Source organism: Uloborus diversus, chromosome 1 (genome assembly GCF_026930045.1).
Source record: "Uloborus diversus isolate 005 chromosome 1, Udiv.v.3.1, whole genome shotgun sequence".
Classification (NCBI taxonomy): domain Eukaryota; kingdom Metazoa; phylum Arthropoda; class Arachnida; order Araneae; family Uloboridae; genus Uloborus; species Uloborus diversus.
Genome location: NC_072731.1, coordinates 173,383,890 through 173,402,663, shown reverse-complemented (window position 1 = coordinate 173,402,663; position 18,774 = coordinate 173,383,890).

Below are 18,774 nucleotides of genomic sequence, written 5' to 3'. Positions count from 1 at the left end.
AGGAAAGAAAAGTATTAAAAATTTTTCAACGAGAATAAGGAAGATGCATTAATTATACTTTTTTGACGTACATTTTCCAAAATTAAGTAGCCTTGTCTTTTTTCAATGAAGATCACCTTAGACACAAGATGGCGTCAGAGTATGTTGCAAAAAAGGATCTGACTTTGATTTCCTTTTAGTTTATCATGATTTTTTCTGCAATGAGTGCAGTTCTGTATGATGAATACGTGTGACAGCGAGATGAAAAAGAAATCAAAAATGGATGAAATAAAATATCTTTAAAATCTACTTTGTTTTTGTAAGAATTTTGACCATCCTGCTCCAGCATTTCATGGATTCACTAAAACCGGGAAAATTCAATCAGAACTAGTTTTTTAAATAACATTTTTTTGCTATTGACTAACGATTTTTAATATACAGATTTTCTTTACAAACAAGTTTGAGTTCATGAAGAATTTTTCACTTCATTTTACATCCATGTTTTGTATCCTTTTTAAAATGGCAGTTTTTTATATTTATCATTAGATGATTTTTACCAAATTTTCAAAAATGTTGGACCTTGCAGATGGTAGTGGAGCAGTTTAATCTTATGTTAACTATTTTTCATGAACCCTTTTTACATTCTTCAATTTCTAATACATAGAAGGAAGTTTTCTATCCATAAAAATTCTGACATTTGTATGCTCAATAGATGAATCAGTTTGACCATTTCCGGAGAATATCAATCTCTGTATGTGTGTGTGATAGAATTTTGGTGGTGATGCGTATTTAAGGCTTCAAATTCAAAAAAACTTTCAGAACCCCCCCCCCCTCACCATCATTAAAGACCCTTTAAATTTTATTTTTAGGGCTCAATTTAAAAAAAAAAAATTTCACGGCAAAACCGTGAGTTCCTTTCTTTAATTGCATTTGTATCGAAATTCATCTGCAATTGAGTTTCTCGAATTTCAATTTCCAAAAACTGCATGTGGAGCGCCCTCCCCTCCCCCCAAACATTACTAAAGACCTTTCAAAACTGCGCTCCAGAACGATAATTTCAATAAAATTGCGTAGGGGAGCTTCCAAACCCCTTCCCCCTCCTAACATCACCGCGGCTAAACTTGCGTTTGGGGAGCTTTAATTTTGAAAAACTGATCGTTACCTAACGGTGCCAAAGATAGCTTTCAATTGCGTTTTTAACACTTTAATTTCAAAAATTTTACAGGAAGATCTCCCGAACTTTCTTTACCTAACATAACCGAAGACAATCCAAAAATACTCATTGGGGTCCTAAATTTCGAAGAATTGCCGTGCGAGGGTCACCAAGCCTCTCCTCTGCCGAATGTTAGCAAATATTATCTAAAACAGCCTTTAAGAACAATAATTTCAAAAAACTGTCGGGAGAGGGCCCCTGGACCTCCCCCCCCTCTCCCAATTACCAAACCTTTGTCTAAAACTGCGTTGTTGGACTTAGAATTTCGAAAAATTGCAGCGTAAGAGAAACGGAAACCTTTCCTCTCTCTCTAACATAACTAAAGGTTGTCTAAAACTGCATTTTTAGAACTACAATTTCGAAAAAGTACCAAAGCAGAATCACTGAGCCACCCTTTTCCTGACATAATCGAAGAAATCTGCAATTGTACTTTTAGGGTATCAGTTTCGAAAAATTTTCACGGCAGAGTCACCAAGCCTCTCCTCGCTCCCTAAAATTACCAAAGATCGACAAAAACTGCAAATTTGTAACTTTTCCGGGAGAGAAAACTAAGGAACCATTATTCTTGAGTCAATATTATACTTAAGATGGTGGTTGTATTGCTTACTTCGAGTAATTATTCCCACGCTAATTACAAGGTGAATCCTCTCACTCGGTGTATTTTAAAATATATTAAGGGGAAAAAGGTGGGATGAGCTTGCTAAAACTCATACCCTTCCCTCTTAGATTTTTTTTTAATCTCGCGACGGCCCTGAGAAATTGAATATTATCATTTTAACTGGGGCTTATGCATAAATTTAATGTTGCCGACACATGCAATAAATAGAACAAATCTGGTAGCCGTAACACTGAAATTTAAAGTTCTGAGTAAGCAGCTAGACTAATTTTAGTATTAGCAGCGATTATTCGCAAGATCCTAAATTTATTACAAAAAATTATTGCTTGTTCTTTTAATTGCCGTCGTAAATGTAAGCAGTTCGTTTTCGCATCTGTTGTAACTTTTTTTTATCTCAAGCAACTTTATTTTGTTGAATTGTTTTGATTGATTCATTAAATGGTTGCAAATGATGCAAATTTAACTGGCAATGTAGGGGAGATACGGGCAAGATGGGGTGGCGGGCAAGACGGGGCACCCGGTCTATTATAACCTTCTAGTCGCGCGAACACGTTCAAACTCGCACAGACGATGTGGCACCACGACGGCTTCCAGTGCACTCTCGTATGTGATTCGTGCGACACGTATTTTTTAGGTTATCGAAACAAAAGTGATTTCGCCAAGTTTTCTTCTTATTTTCTCAATTCGTTTAGTACGGGTTTAATATACAAGTAATAGTAGTGTAAATGAGATAAGAGTTTATCCGCATGCGCCGAATATTACGCTAACAGGTAAAAACTGGTTTATTTCTGTCTTGTGTGTTGTTTATTTTGTTTTCCTTTTTAAATACATCAAGACCCATGAGGGCAAGATGGGGTATGTGTTCCCCGTCTTGCCCGCTCTAAGTTTTTATTACGGTTCGAGCTTTTGTGTTGATTAATGTTAATGTATCTCTCGCTCTATATGTATGTTTGTGATTGTATATATGCATGTGGCTTGGCTGTGTAATGCATAGGCGGACTTGTTTGTTTTAGCATGGTGAAAACATACAAGAGAAAGACAAATAGAGGCGAGTGGCCGGAAGAGAGCATGGAAAAAGCTGTTAAAGCTGTTTTAGAAGAGAAAATGGGGTATATGCTAGCAGCAAAGACATTTTCAGTTCCTCAGACTACTCTAGAAAGAAAAGTAAAAAAAGCTCGGGAGAACTTGGCCCTATCTCCATCTAAAAGTATTAAAGTAAAGGTTTCATTAGGACCTAAGCAACCTGTTTTCACAGAAAAAGAAGAGGACGAGCTTTGTGGCTATATATTGGACATGGAGACTAGACTTTACGGACTTACAGCCAAAGACTTAAGAGCATTAGCGTACAATTTAGCAGTAAAAAATAATAAAGTCCATCCTTTTAACGTTCAAAAACAAGAAGCCGGCAAAGATTGGTTTCAAGGGTTTTTGAACAGACACCCAGACTTGTCAATAAAAAAACCCGAAAGCACTTCTGCTGCACGTGCTGCCGGGTTCAACAGAATAGTTGTTGATCAATTTTTTAATTTTTTGGGCAATATCTATGACGAACACCATCTTACACCAGACCGCATTTATAACTGCGACGAAACTGGTGTTTCAGTTGTACCAAAGACTAAATCCAAAATTATAGCAAAACGAGGCCGAAAACAAGTAGGGGCATTAACTTCTGCAAAAAGAGGTACTACAATCACAGTAGAGATATGCTTCAGCGCCAGTGGACAATACATGCCCCCTATGATGGTGTTTCCCAGGAAGAGGATGGATCCACAGTTAATGCTTAATGCTGCCCCTGGAGCATGGGGAGTTGTTAGTGACTCAGTCTGGATGACCACGGAGTTGTTTATTGGATGGTTTAAACAGTTTGTGAAATTTAGTGGGGCCACAGTAGATCGACCTGTTTTGCTATTATTGGATGGCCATAGCACCCATACAAAAAACATCGATTTAATAGATGAAGCTCGAGCCAATGGGGTAATTATTTTATGTTTCCCCCCACATACAACTCATCGTCTTCAGGTCGCCGATGTTGTTTATATGAGACCGTTGAGCAATTATTACGATCGGCAAATTACGACCTGGCTTCGCAGCAATCCAGGGATGGTTGTAACAATGCGGCAAGTTGCAGAAATTTTTGGAAAGGCATTCATAGAAACATCTACCATGGCAACAGCTGTAAATGGCTTCAAAAAGTGCGGAATTTGGCCTTACGATCCGACGGTCTTCTCTGAAACCGACTTTGCTCCTTCGTTGGTGACTGATATTCCGCTCACTCAAACATTGACTTCAGCGACCACAAATGTAGCAGTCACAGCACCTGCTGAGTTAGAAACGCAGCAAGTTGACGTATTACCTGTGCTGGATACCAGTGAAGCTGCTATTACTAATGCAACTACATCTCCTGCCTCACTTCTATCTACCGGGGTTGAAACAGAGGCAATTCGCAAAACCATTAATAATGTTCCTGTATCAGCTACTTTTCACGAGACACCTACGGTGACTTCTGCTACCTCGTCGAGTCCTCAACCTGGATGTTCCACGTGGGGTGATGATACAGAAATAGACAGAAGACCAACTACTCCACAACAGTCAACATTTTCTGTTGTTAGCCCACAGCAAATATTACCCCTTCCAGCAAGTCGTAGATCTTCACGCGTGACTCGTAAACGAGGAAGAACAGCCATTATTACTGAGTCACCGTATAAAAAAGAACTGGAAGAAACGATTAAAAGAAAGCAGGTCACGGAAGAGAATAAACTAAAACGAAAAGAAATTAGACAATTAAAATTGGAGAAGACGAAAACGAAGGATAAAAAAGGAAGACCCAATAAAAGAGGAGTCATAAAAAAGAAAAAAACGATAGATAATCGCAAATCATCGGATAACAATAGTGATGCAGATATTGAAAATACCCCTTGTTTGTACTGCAGCGGTCTTTGGTTGGTTTGTTTATTTTTTATGGCGCAAGAGCCCTTCAGGGCTATACTGCGCCAAACGTTTTTTTGGGATAAAATATATAGATAAGTATAGGAGTAAGCGTGTTTTCAGGTGAAAGCTATAAACATAGGTAGTTTAAAATAAGTAATAAAAAACAAGTAGACATTAAAAACATTTAAATAACGTATGAAATAATATGTTGGATAAAACACCTTGAATAACAAGAAAAAGACAAATCACATTTTAACGGCACAAACACTAAATTAAAAGGGAGAATCCAATCTCCTGGAGGAAGGAGTACAAATTGCAATGGGGTGGGTCCCCCAGCAACTCCTTCAAAGAGGGGTTAAAATTATTAAAATATTTAAAACGTGTTTGGTTAAAATTAGGGCAGTTACTTAAAATATGTAACACTGTCTGATTCACATTACATGTAATGCACGTTGGAGCTGGTTCGCGACATAAGAGGTATCTGTGAGTGAACCTTGTGTGACCAATGCGAAGTCGAGCTAGTAATACTTGTTGTCTCCTGGTAAGTTGTAAAGATGTGAAACCTTTAGCAGAGGGCTGGATGGAATGCAATTTATTTTGTGTTTCAAGATTCCAGGACCGCTGCCAATGCGTGTTAAGACATTCAGAAATTACGTTTTTAATGTCGTCAAAAGGGACAGTATCATCAACCAGGATACTTGCAGTTCTGGCAGCCGAATCGGCTGCCTCATTGCCTACAATGCCTACATGACCAGGGATCCAACAAAAGAGGACTTTAAAATTGTTTTGCATAAGATTTTTTAACACATGATAGGACTGAATGGCTATAGGGTGGCTATTATTATTGCAGTGAGTGATGGCTTCCACTGAACTCTTTGAGTCAGTGTATATCACCCACTTTTTGTAGTTGGATTTGGCTATTGACTGAAGAGATATAAATATGGCTTTTATTTCTGAAGTAAATACAGAGCAAGATCGGTTTAATTTTTCTGCCATAACGTGACCATCAACTATTGTAGAAAAGCCGACGTGATCGTTTGCTTTTGATCCATCGGTAAAAATATCTTTATATTCCGAATATTTGCATTTTGTATCATAAAATATTTGCTGGTAAGCTGTATTTGGTGTAGTCTCTTTAGGGAATTTAGCGAGGTCATTGATAGTAGATGTATTTACTTCACACCATGGTTCAATTGGTTTTAATGTGTTGAAGGTTTTGAAATCTAATAGCTGCAGGTCTGACAGCATCCGACGCATTCGGATCCCAAATGTTGGGATCATCGAAGGACGGTGTAGAAATAACAGAACATTTGATGGATTAAAAATATGAAGGTGTAGTGGGTGATTAGTGTAAGGTTTTGTTTTGAAGTAAAAATTTAAAGAAAGATTGAGACGTCTATTGTTAAGAGACTGTTCATGTGCTAGAATATGAAGACTGTTGATAGGTGAGGTTCGGAAGGCTCCTGTGCAAATGCGCAGTGCCTGATTATGTATTGGATCCAAGGCTTTCAGATAGCTCTTCGCTGCAGAGCCATAAATTTGACATCCATAATCAAGTTTTGAGCGTATAAGAGCCCTGTAAATTCTCAACAGAGACTCTTTATCAGCACCCCAAGATGTGTTTGCTAAGACTTTCAGGATATTTAGTTTCAATAAACATTTTTTCCTCAGTTCTTGTATGTGCGGTACAAATTTAAGTTTTTTATCAAATATGAGACCCAGGAATTTTCCCTGATCCTTTACAACTATTGGTTGATTATTAAGGTTAAGGTTTGGATCAGGATGGAGACCTCTTTTACGGCAGAAATGAATGCAAAAGGTTTTTTGAGCAGAGAAAGAGAAGCCATTTTCTTCCGCCCATTGTGATACTTTATTGATGGCTATTTGAAGTTGTCTTTCAATGATACTCATGCTCGATGAAGAAAAAGAAATTTGAAAATCATCAACGAACATGGTACCTTTTACAGAAGGAGGCAGTTGATCAATTAAACTATTGATTGCGATTATGAAAAGAGTTACGCTTAGCACACTTCCCTGGGGAACTCCTTCTTCTTGGATGAAGGTATCCGACAAAACAGACTTGACACGTACGCGAAAAGTTCGATCTCTTAGAAAATTAGAAAGAAAGATTGGTAGGTTACCTCGCAACCCATACTCGTGCAGGGTTTTGAGGATCCCATACCTCCAGGTACGGTCATATGCCTTTTCAATGTCGAAAAATACGCTCACAAGATGTTTTCGTTTAAGAAATGCTTCCCTTATTGATGTCTCAAGAAGCAGCAGGTTGTCGACTGTGCATCTGCCGCGCCTGAATCCACTTTGATGGGAAGATAGCAGATGGTCTGACTCAAGAATGTACATGAGTCTCGCGTTGACCATCCGCTCCATTAGTTTACATAGGCAGCTTGTTAGAGCTATAGGTCTATAGCTCTCGGGTTTATCAGTTTGTTTATTTGGTTTAAGGATAGGAATTACTATTGCTTGGCTCCAAAACTTTGGAAATCTGTGTTCAGAATAAATTCTATTGAAAAGTTGCAGAATATTTTCTAAAGAGGACCTGCTGAGATTTTTTAACATGCTATTGTGAATTTCGTCAGGGCCAGGTGATGTGTTTTTTGATTTTTGTAAAGCACTATGTAGTTCTTGAAAGGTAAATTTTGTGTTGTATTGATTAAAAATGTTCGAATAAAAATCTAGAACTTTTTGTTCTTTATGTGATTTGATAGCTAAAAACTTAGAACAGTAGTTGTTTGAGCTGGAGACGTCAGCCAAATGAGTCGCCAGGCAGTTAGCCACCTCTTTGTGATCAGATAAAATATTGCCGTTTTCTTCTAGAATGGGAGCACAAGATGTATTGTAGTTGCCAGAAATTTTTTTAATTTTACCCCATACGGTCTTTGATGGAGTGGACGTCGTGATGGTGCTGACATAGGTCTTCCACGAGTCCCGCTGGCTTTTCCGTCGAATCCTTCGAGCTTCAGCACGAGCACGTTTAAGTGCAACAAGATTTTGCGCGGTTGGATAACGACGAAATGTGTTCCATGCCTTTTTTTGTTGCTTATGTGCCTCCTGACAATCAAAGTTCCACCAAGGCTTAGGATATTTGATTCTGCCTTTAGAGGTTCTTGGTATAGCAGCGTTCGCTGCGTTTAAGATAATGTCGGTTACTCGCTTTACCGCAACATCAATATCAATATCAGTCACGTCTTCCGATGTTATTTCTGCCAACTGGGTAAATACTGCCCAATCAGCTCGATCAATGCGAAGACGGCCTTGCTGATGCTGCTGATAGCTGCAGCGTCCAGAACAAGTTATTTTGATAGGAAAGTGGCCACTGGTGTAGAGACCACCCTGCACCTGGAAATCCCAAAGTGGCAGAAAGGAAGGTGAGGATATTGCAAGATCGATTGCATGGTAGGTTTGCGTAGAAAGGTGGAAATAGGTATTTTCACCGTTGTTAAGAACACATAGATCGTTGTCTTCAATAAAGTTTTCTATTATTAAACCTCTGCTGTTGGAGTCTGAACTCCCCCAGAGAGGATTATGGCCATTAAAATCCCCCAAGAGGACAAATGGGGGAGGAAGTTGATCTACGAGTGTTTGCAATTCCACGCCTCTCAAGTCGTAAGAAGGTGGAATATATATAGAACAGATTGTAAACAGCGAGTGAAGGTGAACGCGCGCAGCTACTGCCTGCAGGGATGTGTTGATATTGAGCTGGCTGGATGCATAATCATTAGCGATTAGCAATGCCACTCCTCCACAACGACGGTCACCTGACAAGCAGTCCTTGCGGTATATGTCAAAACCTTTCAACCTCGGTCTATCAACAGGGGACAGAAATGTTTCTTGCAAACAGAATATGGCCGGTTGGTGATATTCGACAAGATCTTTGATGTCTGTGACATTATGCGAGTAACTCTGACAGTTCCAAGAGAGGATATTCAGGGCCATGAAGAAGAAAGAGAAAGAAAAACGGCCGAAGAGAGAGAAGCACATCAAGAGGCAGGAAGATCCTCCACCCAACCTTCATCATCGGTTGGGGGAGTTTCCTCAAACTCAATGTCCTCGACTTCTTCGTCAGAGGGAAGAGGAGGAGGAGGAGGAGATTTTGTTAGTTTAACCTTCTTGCTGGTAAGCAAGAAGTCCTCCTTTTTAAAATTGTAATGTTTTGGGGGTCTCTGTTTAGAGGATACCCCAAGTTTTGCGCGTGCGAGAATTTTCTTTTTTTCGACTGTTTTCTTAGATGATTCTACAGCAGTGTTATTTATATTTGCATTGGTGGATTTTTTGGTTTGTGTTTTACTTACATTGGTTTTACTGCTAGAGGAAGAGGTTTGTTTATTTGTCTGTGTTGTGGAGTTTAGCGAAGTGTTATTATTAACAGTTTGTGTTTCTGTCTGAGTACTTGCTGATTTTAAGATCTTTTTTACTGCTGCAGAGTAGGAAATTCCTACTGTGGGTGTGCGAGAGTCGACTAATTTTCTTGCTTCTGGATAAGAAATTTTTTGGGTTGTTTTAATAACCTGGATTTCTTTTTCTGATAGCCATTTTGAGCAAGATCTGGAATATGAAGGGTGATCCCCTTTACAGTTAACGCATTTGTATGTTTTAGAGCAGTTATTGCTATCGTGACCGGGCTCTGCACACCTGGCACAGGTTTCAGTACCACGGCACGAAAGCTTTGAATGTCCAAATCGCTGGCATTTGAAACACCGGAGCGGATTTGGAATATAGGGGCGAACTGGACAAGAAAGATAGCCGGCTTTAATACGTTGCGGGAGGATGGGTGTACTGAATGTTAAAATAATGTGTTTTGTGTTTACCATCTCGCCGTTACGTTTGATGGAGATCCTCTTAACTCCACTCACGTGTTGGTCTTGCATTTCCTGTAATATTTCACTTTCTGAGGTATAGAGAAGATCAGGTTCAGAAATTATGCCACGTGAAAAATTTAGTGTTGAATGTTCTGAGACAGTGACTAGGTATGATCCAATTTGTTTTATTGACATTATTTTTGAAACTTGTTGGGTATCTTTAATTTCGACTAAAAGTTCGCCATTTCGTAATTTTTTAACAGTTTGAAATTCACCTATCTGATGACTTAAGGCTTTATTGATGACAAAGGGAGATATTTTTGTAAAATTTAAATTTGGGTCGCTTCGTTTTATGATAAAGAATTTTGCTAAGCTCGAATATACAGTCTGACGCTCCCCACAAGGGGGAGAGGTGTTCTTTGAGTTTATATCCATAAATTAACCAGAGAACTAGGGGGAAAAGTGGGGTCTAGCCCCTGTGTAGCCCCCCTACACAGAGGTAAGGCTGCGTACGACAGGGTTCGCCTGCTATCCCTGAAGTCTCCCGTTTGAGGCACCGACTACCCCCGGTACCACGCAGCCATCGGCACGGTTGACACGCCTTGGCTTAGGGGTTTTCGTCCGAATTTGGTAAGTCTGATGAGGGAAGGAAGGAAACAAAAGTCCCTTCCCGCCGATATTCTGTTTGAGCAACTGGGGGTTCACTACTCCTCCCAAGAGCTCGCCCCGAACTCACCACACCGCAAGCCCCCCCACCACGACAAGGTAAACGGACACGGGGGGGCAGCAGCGGTCTTTATTTAGATTCCAATGAAGGCTGGATCAAATGTTCTCTCTGTGGTACGTGGGCACATTGCTCTTGTGCTGGAGTGGATGATGAGGACGATGAAGCAACATTCTCCTGCGAATTCTGTCAGGAAAAGTAGGTGAAATGCTGTACCCCATCTTGCCCCTAGGGGTACCCCATCTTACCCGAACCAGAGGGTAAGACGGGGTGGTGGGGCTTTTTTTACTTTTATATCTCTAGAATAATAACTACGCTATGATTGTTCCTAAAATTAAAAACTGATTACCAAAGGAAGATTTTGAAATAAATATGATTGTTTAAATGCAATGGTTTCGGTTTTATTGCCCTTTAAACGTTAGATATCCCATCTTGCCCGCATCTCCCCTATAATGCTAAAAAGTATTATTGTTTAACCTAATTTAAATGCAAAAGAGCAGTGAAATGTTTTGGGGAGGGGGGATTTTGCGCCATTGAGCTTGGGGGGGGGGATGGGCACCCCTGGAAAAACGTCAGAGAAACAAGGAATAATAAATGATCGTAATTTCAAAATGATAGGTAGAATACAGAGCGAATACGGCGTCGGCTCAGTAAGATGTAGGACCACCGCGGACAGCGATACACCAAGAAACAGGTCTAGGCATAGAGTCAATAAGGACGCGGATGGTGTCCAGAAGGATTGCACTCCATTTCCTTTCAACCATTTGCCACGGTTCGTCTTCTAAACGAGGCAGGGACAGAATCTGCAAACGGCGTCCAATCACATCCCACGCATGTTCGATTGGTGACCGGTCACGAGAGTATGGTGGCCTGGGAAGCATCTGTGTGCGTTGGAGAGCATGTTGGCAGATGCAAGCACTGTGTGGTCGGGCGTTATCCTGCTGAAAATCTGCATTAGGTAGCCCTTGAAGGTAAGGGATTGGCACCGGCCGCAGCACATTATCCAAGTATCGTTGGGCCGTCATAGTGCCCTGAATACGAACTAGAGGTGATAGGGAATTGTACGCTATTGCGCCTCAAACCATTATGCCACGTTGTCGTGCTGTGGGACGTTCCACAGTTACTGCCGGATTAGATCTGTCTCCACGTCGACGCCACACACGAATGCGGCGACTATCACAGGATCAACAGAAGCGGGATTATTTTGAGAACACGACATTTCGTCATTCTGTCATCCATGTCGCTCTAGTCCGGTACCATACTAAACGTTGCTGTCTATGTTGTGGGGTCAATGGCAGTCTTCTTAGCGGACGTGTGATTGCAGACCACGTGCGACCAAACGACGGGAAATGGTTCTGGTTGACACGGGAACATTCAGGGTATCTTGCACCTGCTGCAGAATCGAGGAACAAGTGACTTGTGGGTCTGCTACAGTTTGTCGGTGGATGCGTCGATCCACGCGTTCTGACGTCACTCTGCCCCTGCACCCCTCAACCTTGCCACATTTTGTTGTTCCAACCATCTTCGGCACAGCCGATGCACCATGTGGGTATCAGCTACAATTTGACGTACGGACCAACTTCCCCTTCTCAGTCTGATCACCATACCCCTCGTAAAATCGTCTATCTGCTGGAAGTGAATTCGTTGACGTCAGCCTGGCATTTTCTCTTGTTACACGTATCCTCCAAGACAAAAACAAAATTTCTTCCATAATCTCCAGTCAGAAATAAAGACACGAATATTGCCCTTTTTGCAAGTTCCATCCCTTATATCTTACTTCACGTGCGTCGAAGAGCTGCGCATTTCACATCATTTACATAACTCAGTGATGTACGTCTACTCTAAAATTTGCATAAATTTTTGAACACTCCTTCTTGGTGTTGCATTTTCAATGTCGAGCAGTGTAGAAAGAAGAGTTTATAAGCTGCATAAAAGCAAGTGCTATTATACACAGTAGTACCTGATTTTCGTCTGTTACAATTCCCACAATGCACTGCAGTGACTTGTTTGATCCACAGTAATTTGAGGTGAATAGGGTCCATTGGACTGTCATTCGTTCCGTCACATCCTTTTCTGTTGTAAAGAGTAATAGTCCAACATATAGACAATAGACCTTTTTCCCGAACTCCATTGTTTCAATCTACAGTTAATGTTTTAAATTTGTGTTTCGTCGAAGGCTAGTGCCAAGTATTTAAGTGTGGGGAGGGGGGAGCTCCCTCCTCAAAAATCAAATTGCTGGTTGGTTGGTTGGTTTGCTTATTTTTAATGGCACAAGAGCCCTGGAGGACTATACCGCTCCAAACATTTTTTTAGTTTAAACTTTATACAGAAATATAAAGTCATGATATAATAAAATTAAATATGTTTTGGGGAGAAAGGTATAAATATCAGTCGTTTAAAATAACTAATAAAAAAAACATGTGAACATTAAAATTTTTTAAAAACATATGAAACAATATGTTGAAAAAAAAACCCTTGAATAACAAGGAAAGAGACAAAATTACATTTTGACGACACAAAAACTAAATTAAAAAGGAGAAGTCAATCTCCTGGAGAAATGAGTACAAACTGCGATGAGGTGGGTCCCCCAGCAACTCCTTCAGAGATGGATTAAAATCATTAAAATATTTAAAACGTATTTGGTTAAAATTTGGGCAGTTGCATAAAATATGCAACAATGTCTGGTTAACGTTACATTTGATACAAATTGGAGCTGGTTCACGGCATAAGAGGTATTTATGGGTGAACCTGCTACGACCGATGCGAAGACGAGTTAGTAAAACTTGTTCTCTCCTGGTAAGTTGTAATGATTTGAAACCTGTCATCGAGGGCTGGATAGAATGGAATTTATTTTGTGTTTCGAGATTCCAAGTCCGCTGCTAATGCGTGTTAACCCATTCAGAAATTACGTTTTTAATGTCACCAAAAGGGACAGTATCATCAACCAGGACACTTGCGGCTCTGGCAGCTGAATCGGCTGCTTCATTGCCTGCAATTTCCACATGACCAACAGAAGGTTTTTTTTTTCGTCCTTTGGAGGTCGACATAGGAGCATCGTTTTGACGGAGGAGACAAGTTTTTCAATGTCCTTTCCTTGAGTCATTTGACTCGTGTTTTGCTTCCGTTCCGGTGGGACATTACTTTGAAGACTCAAGTATTGTACCTTCTTTTTTTTGATTTTCTCTCGTGGTGGTTATTCTTTTTGACTTGTTGGTTATAATGCTTATATCCAAATGACAAATAAAAAGCGGAAAAGTAAAGAATCTGATAACGAAGAAAGTCTGGCTTGTGATAAAATTCGTAAGCATGACCATTTAGTATATCAAAATAGCCTATCTGACTCAGAAATATTTCAGCTAGCATTAAAAAATGGATGCCAAAATATAAAATTAGCCATTTCTGGAATTGAAGGTCAAATCCCCTCAAATAAAGGCTTAAAGTTTCACAAGGAACTTAACAAATTCACAAATAAAGGAGACTCGGTTGTCTTTTCCCGTAATGGAAATATCATTCTGACAACAAATAATCAGGAAACATTGGAAAAAACAATAAAACTTAAAACCTTTTTAGATGTTCAGGTTAATAAAAGGGTGATAGAAGATTATATTTGTACAAAATATATTATTAAAAATGTTGACGTAGACATAAAGCTCGACTATATTGCTATAAAACTAAAAGAAGAAAATATAAATGTGTCCCAAATTTGTAGATTTACTAAAAAGGGAACAAAAGAGCCAATTCCTGTCATTCTCATCAAAGAGATAGGAAAAAGTAACAGGGAACATTTGAATATCGGCAGAGTAAGGTACAGAATTAGTAAATTCATAGACAGACCTCGAATATGCCATAAATGCTTAAAAGTGGGACACCCTGAAAAATTCTGTAAAAGGGAAATTAAATGCCCAGACTGTGGAGACAGCCATACAGCATGCGGCAAAAAACCTATTTGTTTCCGCTGTCAAGGTGATCATCAAGCGACAGACACCAAATGTCCCTCCCTGAATAAAATATCAGGAAATACACAAACAACTAACACTATCATCAATAAAACCTATGCGAATGCCACTTGCTCACAGTCACCGAGCAAAATACCAAACAGTCCCCTAAAGGAAGGAAAAGATACTCAAATAAATATATTACTAAAAAAAATAGAAGAAAAAGATAATGACATAAAAATTCTGAAGCAAGAGATCCTTAATTTAAAATTGGAAATTAATAGAATGAAATTAATTAACAATAAAGAGACAAACTTGACCCAATCAGATGATCTAGAAAAGGAAAATAAAAGTTTGCATGAAGAACTAAAAAAAAATAAATGACTTTTTATCCGAGGAGGGATATTATACCCCTCGTAGCGAGTGCGAAGATATCTTAGGGAACCCTATGGACATGACAGTGGTGCCAGGAGATACTCCGCCTGCGGATATCTCCACTTAATTTTGCTGTTTTCGGGGGGTTTTTTCCCCTTTTTGTGTGTGTGTTTGTGATGCCTTTTTTCTTGTTTTGCTGGAATTGCAGGAGTATCTGTAAAAACATTGACACGTTAAAACTTTTCATTTCTTGGTCCAAGCCGGATGTAATTTGTATCCAGGAGACCTGGTGCGAAGATGATAAAATTCCTTTAATATGCAATTATAATTACTACTCTAAAGAGAGAGTTCCTCCTAGGAAAGGAGGGGGTTTATGTATATATGTTAAAAAATCAATTCCTTCATATGAAATTAAAATTAATACAGGAGAGAATGACATAGAAATTAACAGTGTTAAAGTCAGTATTAATAATAAAATTATACAGATTATAAATTGTTACCGACCACCGGGGCCTATCAAAGATGAAACCATTGTTTTGTTAAATAAAATTAAAGATAAAAACCAAATATATGCTGGCGACTTTAATGCAAGGCATATATCAATTGGCGACTCTGTTAGCCACCTTACAGCCCACAAAATTTACAACTGGTTTTCTGATAACGAGTTTTGCATAATTAACAACAAAACTCCAACCCGTCATAATAGAGGAAAAAGAGAAGGTATTCTGGACATTATTTGTATGAGTAATAATTTAATGTTGAATTACAACATCATGTATGGCAGCGAATCAGGAAGCAGTGATCATTTCCCTATCTTGCTAAAACATATAGAGAACAAAATTAAGAAAGTTGTTAAAAAGAGGTATACTAACTGGGAAAAAACGAAATCGCAAATAGCAACAGAAATTTCTAATGAAAATAATCTCAATGATGACAATATGGAAAACTCCAATATCCTTAATAATTTTAATAGTATTATTTATAAATGTTCTGAAGATAACTCCAAAACCATTATCTACGAAGATAACACACAGAATCAAAAATGGTGGGATTTCAATTGTTCCACGAAAAAAAGGGAAAAAAACCAAGCTTTTAACAAAGCAACTCACAGTCAATCTATAGAAGACTGGATTCAATACAAATTTAAGTTGGCGGTTTTCAGACGGGCTATTAAAAAGGCTAAAGTGAAATTCTGGGCTAAAATCAATAAAAACTTAAAAAATACGAAGGACATCTACAAATCAGTCAACAAACTAAAAAATGGCATACATTGACAGCAATTTAGTTCTGGAAGATAATGGCATCAAAATATTTGATGGAAAAAAGCAAGCTGATATTTTCGCAGAATACTTTTTCTCTAAAACTAATAACTCTTTCAATTCAATCATCATCAATAAAAAAGATAAAAACAGATGTAATTTATCGCAACCGTTTACAAAGAATGAATTTAATACAGCATATAAGACCCTTAAAAACACATCTCCTGGCTCTGACAATGTGTCTAATAAAATGTTAAAAAATTTGCCTGATGAAGGTAAAAATTTCCTTTTACGAATCTTCAATAAAAGTTTAAAAACATGTGTAGTTCCGGCACTCTGGAAAATTTCCACAATCATTCCCATCAAAAAGCCAAACAAGAACAGCAACTTTGTAGGCAATTATAGGCCGATCGCATTGACACAAAGTACTTGTAAACTTATGGAAAAGATGATTTTAGAACGACTAATCTGGTGGGAAGAAAAATTCAAAATTTTCCCCAATTTTATTTATGGCTTCAAAAAAGAAAGAGGGACAGAAGATTGCCTATTTAAAATGGCTAATACGATCTCCAATGCCCGGGAGGGAAAGCATTTTACTTATCTCATCTCGCTTGATATCAAGGGAGCTTATGACAATATTCAATACAACATCCTTATTAACAAACTCTACAAAACAAACTTGGATGAGAAAATCATCAATTGGATTAAAGATTTTTTTACACAAAGAACTTTTTGCGTTAAATGGCGAAACCAATTTTCCGAAGAAAAAATGTATAAACAAGGCCTTCCTCAAGGCTCTATTATTTCACCATTTTTATTCAATTGCTTTTTGATCGATCTTGTGGATATTCAAAATAACTTTTGCAACCTGTTTTCCTATGCAGATGATATCTCATGTGTAATTCATCACGAAAATAATGAATCGGCGATAGATTTAGTCTTAAACACGATTAACAAGATCTCGAAATGGGCAAAGAGTAATGGGCTAGAATTTTCTCCTGATAAATGTGCAGTATTAAATATGTCTCCTGGCAAAAATAAACCAACTTTCTCGATCCAAATTCATGACACCAACATTCCATGGAAAACGCATCATAAAATTCTGGGCCTAATCATAGACAACAACATGAAATGGAAGAAACACACGGAGCTTATTGAAAAAAAAGTAACCAAAAGCATCAATGTCCTCAGAATTTTAAGTAATCAGAATACTGGAATGAATAATAATAATTTAATATCGATTATGAAGCAAATCATAATCCCACAGATCAATTATGGAAGTATAGTCAGAACCAAAGACACAAAAAGCAATAGAAGAAAATTTAATGTCCTGGAAAACAAAACTATTAGAACTATTTTAAAGCTAAATTCCTTTGCTCCTAATGACACCATTAGACGAATGACAGAAATTGACGAATATGAAGTGAGAGTAAAATGGAATTTAATAAAATATATGTTAAAGCAATATTTTAAAAATAATCACAATAATAAGTTTCTCTATAATCGACAATTTATTAACTCGAAAAACGACTTAGTAAATGAAGCTATCAACTATGTAAAAGAATATAATAAAAACCTGATTGATGAGCAATATAAATTTTTTTCCAGTCAAAATATACCGCCCTGGCACGAATCTCAACTGGAGTTTGTTGTAAAAGATGAATTCTTACAATACAACAAAAATGGAGAAGTAATGAAACAAGTTTTCAACGATTATATGCAAGACAATACTAATGCAGATATTTTCGCTACGGATGGATCGAAAATGAACGATAAAGTAGGTTTCGGAATTGTAAAACACAGCAATGAAATCATAAGGAAGATAAAAATTCCAGACATTTGTTCTATCTTTACAGCCGAATTAACAGCTATCTACTATCTAGCTAAATTCCTAATAAGCAACATGAAATCAACCATTATATTAACAGACAGCTTAAGCGTAATTAAAGCAATTCAAAACAAAAAGAGAAAAGAAGACAATTCAATTACGGCAACTAGAAACATCCTAAATATATTAGCAGACAAAAATAATATCAAAGCCGTATGGGTCCCCAGTCATACTGGAATTCAACTAAATGAACAAGCCGACCTACTAGCAAAAGAAGCAACAAGCCAGGACTATACCCCAAAAATTCAATGCTCCACGTGGAAAGACTGTCAAAACAAAATCAAAACTGACTTAAAAAATGAAAGAGAAAGCAAGTGGAAAGAAAGCAAGTATTTTCTTAAATTCAAGGAAAGACAGCTTCCCCTCAAGAATAAAATCAAATGCCGAAATAGAAGAGAAGAAATTCCGCTAAACAAACTAATCACCGATTGCTACATCATTCAAGAAAAACTTTTTCGTATGAAAATTGAATCATCACCAATGTGTTCTCACTGCAAAGTGACAAATACAGTTAGTCATCGTATTCAACAATGCAGTAATTTTCGCAGGGCAAGAAACAATTTGCTTAACATTATCCCTCCTGAATTTTCTCATTTGACAACTGATTTTCTGGATTCGCAACTTTTATCGCTGGACGGCGTTCCGTCTGCGATTTTGTCCTTTTTTTGTTTGACTTTCCTTTTTTTTTTTTTTTTTTTTTGTATTGTCTCCTCCGTCACCTTAAAGCTCCACCTTTTGACGCAAATAAAAACTTTAAAGTACAGAGGCTAGGCGCTTAAGCACGCAGTCCTCTTTAAAAATATGAGCTAGATGGCTCATCGAATAGAAATAGAAAATAGACCAACAGAAGAGAACATGAAAATGATTTTGTGTAAGATTTTTGAATAAATGATATGACTGCAGGACGATAGGGTGGCTGTTATTATTGCAGTGAGTGATGGCTTCCACTGAACTCTTTGAGTCAGTGTATATCACCCATTTTTTGTAATTGGATTGGGCTATTATTTGAAGAGATGTTTATATGGCTTTTATTTATGAAG